We start from the raw sequence: 7,267 nt of genomic DNA, 5'->3' as shown, positions 1-7,267 counted from the left end.
CCAATCGACAATCTTTCTGCAACGTGGGTGTGATGGGAGAGTAAAGTCTGTGGTCCTTTCCACTCTGCACAACCATGGAACATCCAAGGGCCCTTGCCATAAATGATGAGTTTGCTAAAGAATCACTGGCCAAAATTTCACTCTTTTCTGTGCCATCCTCTTTATCGTGCCTAATGGCCTCCAGCCCCAAGGTGGTGCAGTTCAGTGGCACAGTGAATCCTTTAGGATGAAAGCTGTTAGTAGATGTGCAATACAAGGCCAAATTCTGAAACTACGGCCCATGCTTTCCTCAGGCTCCAGTGAGGCAAAATTTCCATTGGAGCAAGAACTGAGTACAGATGTCAGGAGCCATCTGTGTGTTAATTCACAGGGACTGTCACTCTCTCCTCTTCCGTATCAGGTCTCTTTCTATTAATGCGGCAGAGGAACAGGGGCTGTCACCTGTCTTTTATCTGACACAAATCTTGGAGCTGCTAGGGCTCCTCACTAGAACAATAATGAAAATTTTTCAATATGGATAACACTTATTTCTCCTAGCTTCATTCGAGAAGTCTGCTGAAATGTTATGCCTGAAACTTTTTTTAAAAAAAAAACATAATTCTTCTTGAAGCAGACACCCAACGTTTGATATTTGAGAACAAACTCCAGAAATCTGGCATATTTATAAGCAACTGGAAATGAGGTCTTCTAATGGAAGGTGTCAAACAGCCTCAACTACAGGTGATGCCACCAGTACCACCTCCAATGGCCAGTCCATTTATGAATCCCATTCTTCTATGCTCTTCCCTCCAATAATGTTGGTAGCAAGGAGTTCTACAGGCCAAACAGGAATTATGGTAGCAATTACCTTTTCTCAATGTTATATGTTCAGACTTTCAGTTTAACTAAATCTTCCCTTGTTAATGATATGAGACACATTAAATATAAATGCCTGGTCTTCTTTCTTTATCAATAGGTCCATAGGGTTTAAGGTCAGAAGGGACCAGCTGATCATCTAGTCTGACCTCTTATAAAACACAGACCCATTAAATTTCACTCTGTTACCTCAGGATTGAGCCGAAAGACGTGTTTCTGAGTCAGGCCTGGTCTACACTAGGTTTTCACATTAGAGAATGATAGAGCCATGGAGTTAGACGGGAATGCAAAGGACAGCTAGTCTATCCTCTGACAAGATGCAGAATTTGTTTTGTCTTAGTCATCTAAGACTGATGGCCATTCACACGACTTTAGAAAACTTCCACAGAAGGAGCTTTCATGACTTCCCAAGGAGTCTGTTCCATTGACCTCCTGTAGTTAAAGTTAGGAAGATATTCCTGAAATTTAATTTAAATCTGCTAGGCTGGAATTTTAACTCATTGCTTCTTGTCCTGCCCCTCTGTGATAAGACGGAATAACTTTCCTTCATCTTTTTATGGCAGCCTTTCGAGTGTTTGAATACCACTATCCTGTCCCCCATTGACCTTCTCCTTTCCAAATAAACATACTGGTTCCTTTGGCTTGCTCATACTGTTTGTATTCCATCTCTTGTGTAACATTTCTTAATTGCCTGTGGATCCTTTCCAGGTTCTCTACATCCTTTCTGTTAATTGGATACATAACTCCAGCTGAGATCTAACCCACTTGACTTCTGCTAATATAACCCAACCTTGCATTTGCAGTTTTTGAAACATTTTTCCTAATGTCCAACCTAAACCTCCTTTGCTGCAATTTAAGTTCACTGCTTCTTGTCTTCTCTCAGAGGTTAAGGTGAACACTTTTTCTCCCTCTTTGTAAAAATTTATAGCTATATGAAAACTGTTATTATCCTCCCCACAATCTTCTCCTTTTCAGTCTAAACAAGCCTGTCTTTTTCATTTTTCCCTCATAGCTCATGTTTTCAAGACCCCTAATCATTCTTTGCTCCAGTTTTTCCAGATCATTTTGAATGTTTATCTGATTCTCCAAAAACTTCCAACCCCTCCCAACTTTTATTATCTGCAAACATAAGTGCACTTTCTCTGCCATGATCTAGATCGTTGATGAAAACATTGAAAAGAAGGTAACCCAGAACTGATCCCTGAAGAACCCCACTTGCTATGCCCTTCCAGCATCACTGTGAGCCATTGATAACTACTCTCTGGGGGCGGTTATCCAGCCAGTTATGCACCCACCTTACAGTAGCTCAACTTAGTTTGTATTTCCCTAGTTTCCTAATGAGAAGGTTATGTGAAACTCTATCAAAAGCTGTACTATCTTCTAGTTCTAGATATATCACGTCTACTGCTTCCCCACATGCACAGGGCTTGTTACCCTGTCCAAGAAAGCTATGAGGTTGGTTTGACATGTTTTCTTCTTGACGAATCCATGCTTATCACTTTATTATCTTCTAGATGTTTGCAAATTGATTTCTTAATAAATTGGTACATTATCTTACCAGGTACAGAAGTTAAGCTGACTGGTCATTAATTGTCTGGAGTGCCCTTATTTCTCTTTTTATAGGCAGGCACTATATGTGCTCTTTTTCCATCTTCCGGAATCTCCCATGTCTCCCATCACTTGTCAAAGATAATAACTAATGGCTCAGATATCTCCTCAATCAGCTCCTTCAGAGTATTCTAGGATGCATTTCATTCTGCCCTTGTGACTTCAAGACATCTAACTTGTTCAAGTAACTTTTAATTTGTTGGTTTCCTATTTTAGCATCTGAACCTACCCCATTTTCACTGGCATTCTCTATGTTAGGTATCCAAACACCACTAAACGTCTTGGTGAAAACCAAAATAAAGAAGTCATTAAACACCTATGCCATGTAGCCTGATTTGGGGCGTGTTAGTAGTGTTGATATAATTTATTTGCTTAATTTTAATTTTATTTGATTATTTTTTAATTAATTAATAATATGAATAAAAATTATTGGATATTAGTATGGGTTTGTCTCTCCAATATGTTTGACAGACCCAAGAGATGGAGCTGAACAGATCCAGGGGAGATGCAGGGGGAGAGTCACGGAGGACAAGGGGACAGACGGGGGGAATGCCCCTTGCATTAGCTAGTGTCCTCACTAGTCAGAGTAGTCACTGGTGATCACACTCCTCGTCGGTGCTGAGACAGATCAGAGCCAGGCACATCAGCGGTGGCCTGGCTGGGGGAGTGGGACTCAGCTGCCCAGACCATTCCCTGCCTGCCTTCCTGCTGTAGGAGGGATGGGGGTGATTATACTTTTCTGCCTGAGCTCCCCTGATGAGTCTTGCTCACAGGAGCTTAAAGAGAATGTGAATAGCCCCAGCGGGGAGAGAGCAGCACCCCAAAACCCAGTGCAAACGTCCAACAGGCAGGGAGAGATACAAGATCATCTGCCTCTGTGCTCGGAGCTGGACCAGCTTCCCAGACCAGGCCTCCTCTGCTAGAGGAAGCCAATACGCAGAGCTGCTCTCCTGCTGTTCAGAGCTTTCCCACTCCCGGGAGCAACTGGTTCCCTCTCAAAGCAGAGCCCCCAGCTAGCTCTGCCTCATGCAGCCACTGCCCAGCTGAACCTTTCTCTGCGCTCACACGCCCCATGCAGGACTCGCCCTTCTGGCTTCCTCGAGCTCATCTTTAGAGCCTGACCCTAAGGGTCTCCGTGCTCATGGCCTGTGGGAACCTGCCAACCTTGAATACATCAGCGGGTGTGGCCAGAGACAGCAGACATCCCGTACATTTCCAGTGAGGGGAGCTGCAGGCTGCGGCCAGCCCTGGGGAGGGCTCTTGAGCTGAGCTATTCAACTAAAAGTCACCTGAGCATTGAATGTGAGCTCCATGACATAACACAGAGCGCAGCGCAGGCCCCCGGGCATCCCACCCCCAGGGGATGTGGGGGAAATGGTTCCCTAGATCACCCCAGGAGGGCGCAGGGGGCAGAGGGTGCCTGTGGGGGGCTGTTTGGGATCGCCTGGCTCATGTCAGCCGTTAGACGTGATGCTCTATTTGCAAGGCACACAGGGGTGGCCGCAGCACGTGTAAGCCCCAGTCCGCGGGTCTGACAGCCCTGCTCCCCAGACTACACAGTCTCTGCCTGCGCTGGAGGAGCAGTAATGTGATCAGTCTGTAGGAAGCTGCCTGCTCACTGGGTTCATGTGCCCCCTCCCCGCAGACAGCCTGAGACCGTGGCTGTAAAGGGGCTGAACTCCCCCACGCAGCGCCGGAGTTAACGCTGAACATAATGATGACACTGTCAGTGCCAGTGTCAGCTGTCCCACCGCTGGTCACTTCAGCTGATGGGAAAAGGGGAGGGGTGGGGTGCGGTGCAGCCCATTCCCCACCCCCCTCAGTCTCTGCTCACCAGACTTTCCCCTCTACATTCAGAGTTGGGTCCCATTTCATTGGAGCTGTTTGGGGCAGGAGCTCATCAGGCAGTTTTGGGTGCTCCATAAATCGCAAGGTTACAGTCTCAGGCCTGGAATGGGTGGGGGCAATAAACGGGGAGATGCCGAAGGCATGGGGTGACTAGTGCGTTCCTTCATTCTGTGCAGGGAGCCCTGCAATCATTGTTCTGGTGTGTGCCTAGCCACAGGGGCAGGAAGCAGCCGTGCTGTGGAGCTGAACAGACCCAAATGGCCCCACCATGGCAGCTTCCAACTGGACCATGCCCCACCCCTCCACCTTCCTCCTCCTCGGCATCCCGGGACTGGAGACAGCGAACGTCTGGATCTCCATCCCCTTCTGCTCCGTCTACATTCTGTCCCTCCTGGGGAATGGCCTCCTCCTGGCTGTTATCAAGACTAAGCCGAGCCTCCACGAGCCCATGTACCTTTTCCATTCCATGCTGACACTCACCAACCTGGTCGTATCCACCACCACCCTGCCCAAAACCCTCTGCATTTTCTGGTTCAGTGACCGGGCCATACACACCAACGCTTGCCTGGCCCAGATGTACCTCCTTCACCCACAGTCAACCATGGAGTCCGGGTTCATCCTGGCCATGGCCTTTGATCGCTACGTCGCTATCTGTAACCCACTGCGACACTCGGCTCCTGACCAGTCGGGCCATAGCCAAGGTAGGGCTGAGTGTTGTGATGAGGGGAGTCCTGTTACTGGGCCCACACCCATTCCTGCTGCAGCGGCTCCCATACTGCAGGGCCAATATCATTTCTCACACCTATTGTGAGTTCATGGCACTGGTGAAACTGGCCTGTGTGGACACTGCAGTCATGACAGCCTATAGTCTGGTTGTAGCATTTTTCACCGGCGGCTTAGACCTGCTGCTGATTGTCCTGTCCTAGGTGCTGATTCTCTGGGCCATCTTCAGACTCCCCCCAAGGAGGCGCGGTGCAAGTCCCTCAGCACCTGCAGCTCCCACATCTGTGTCACGCTGCTGTTTTACACTCCTGCGTTCTTCTCCTTCCTCTCCCACTGCTTCAGCCACGTGACTCCCCACGTTCACATCCTCATCGCCAACGTGTGCCTGCTTTTCCCTCCCATGATGAACCCCATCATCTACGGGGTGAGAACCCAGGGGATCTGGCACAGGGTGCTCCACATTTTGGGCATGAAAGCAGCCTGAAGGCCCACAGGACAGTCAGTGCCTGGGGAGTAAGGTCCGTGCGGGTGACATCAGGGTCAGCAGGGCCCAAGATCCAGACGGCTGAGTCACTCTCCAATATGGAAACCCACCTTAACCTTGCTGAGCCGCAGGGCTAATAAACAGGCTTGTCTGGGTCTGCAGCACAACACGGCTTTGACTTGTCACTACGCTAGAACATTGTTATTACTTGTCATTTACACGGGCCCAGCCCAGATCAGGGCCTCATCGTGCATCATACAGCTAGAGACCATTATGGCCCAGGGGATTCTACCCAAACAGACAGGATGCCTGCTCCTCTGTCCCCGGCACACGCCCTGTCACGCCCAGATGGTTACCCCTCTCCCCTTACCCTTGCACCCTCTCATGCCTAGTCTTCTGCTCCTCTCCCCTCTGAGAATCTTTCACAGGTTCCCAGGCCAGAAGGAACATTTCTGACTATCTCATCTGACCGTCTGCCTAGCACAATCCCCAGTCCTTCACTCAGTGATCCCAGCACTAAGCCTATATCTTGGGTTCAGCTCGAGCATGTATGTTTTTAGAAAGACATCCAGTCCCAATCTCAGGTCATAATCTCAGGCTGAGCGATGGTTGGTGAGAGGGACAAGTTTTTGGTCTTCCACAGTTTTCTCACCAACAGAAGTTGGTCCAATAAAAGATATCACCTCCCTCAGCTAGTCTCTCTCATGTCCTGAGAGTGATATGGCTGTGACCCCCGCATGCAATATATATTCCAAGCAGTTCAGTATATGTAAGCGGAGGAATAGCCCCGCCATTGTGGGGAACTTTCCCAGCTTCTGCACTACCCCGGTGAAGTGGGCCAACGAAAGGATCTGAGTCCTCGCTGTGTCCTTTATCCAGAGGCCTCCCTGCCCTTAAGGACTCCCCTTCCACTCTCCTGTCTGGCAGAGTCCTCATAACCCCAATAACGCTGGGCCCAGGATTTCTGGGGGGCTCAACCCCCAATCCTGCTGTGGTCACCTAGAACAGGGTGTCTCTCAGCACTGATCACTTCCCTGAGGGATAGCTCAGTGGTTGGAGCATTAGCCTGCTAAGCCCAGAAGTGTGAGCTCAATCTTTGAGGGGGCCATTTAGGGATCTGGAGCAAAAATCTGTTTGGGGATTGGTCCTGCTTTGAGCAGAGGGTTGGACTAGATACTTCCTGAGGTCCCTTCCAACCCTGATATTCTATGACCCACTGATTTAAAGTAAATACAAGTTATTTAATCAACAATTAATTAAAAAAAGAATAAGGAAAAAATGGGAAAGGTTAAAGGAAAACCACATCACCCTGCTCTGTGGCAGGGAAAATCACAAACGGTGTCTCTGGAATGTCAGGGCAGTTCACAGTCTGTTCCGGGTAGGTCCCAGGTCTCCTTCTCAGGCCCTGGCTGTGCTGCAGGGAGGCTGCGGGTTGGACACTTGCAATGGTGGTGGTACACACACCTCCAGGCTTTGGGTGGTGGGACCCTTCTTCCCAGTGTCAGCCCTCTCCCAGCCTGGCCTGCAAGGACCCTTGGCTGGGGATGTCTTTCTGCACTGGGCCTTTGCCCAAGGTCCCCCTTGGCTGGCTCCAGTTGCTCACCACACCTGGCTCCAGCCCCAGTTCACTCATCCTCAGCACTGATGCTGCGTCTCTGGCCCCTCTGGCTCTGTGGCTGCAGTCCTGCTCCCAGCACAGGATCTGCTCTACCTGGGCTGTGTCTCTGGCTCTGTGCCTGCAGCTCTGCT

The 7,267-nt window shown here is 49.4% G+C and overlaps 1 pseudogene; it reads left to right on the top strand.

The window, feature by feature from the left end:
- The first annotated feature begins 4,015 nt into the window (after positions 1-4,015).
- LOC116828678 (olfactory receptor 52K2-like) lies at positions 4,016-6,374 on the top strand (annotated as a pseudogene).
- Positions 6,375-7,267: the final 893 nt, after the last annotated feature.

This window comes from Chelonoidis abingdonii, chromosome 1 (genome assembly GCF_003597395.2).
Source record: "Chelonoidis abingdonii isolate Lonesome George chromosome 1, CheloAbing_2.0, whole genome shotgun sequence".
Taxonomy (NCBI): domain Eukaryota; kingdom Metazoa; phylum Chordata; order Testudines; family Testudinidae; genus Chelonoidis; species Chelonoidis abingdonii.
Note: the sequence above shows the minus strand (reverse complement) of the source record. Positions and strands in the feature narration are given on the sequence as shown.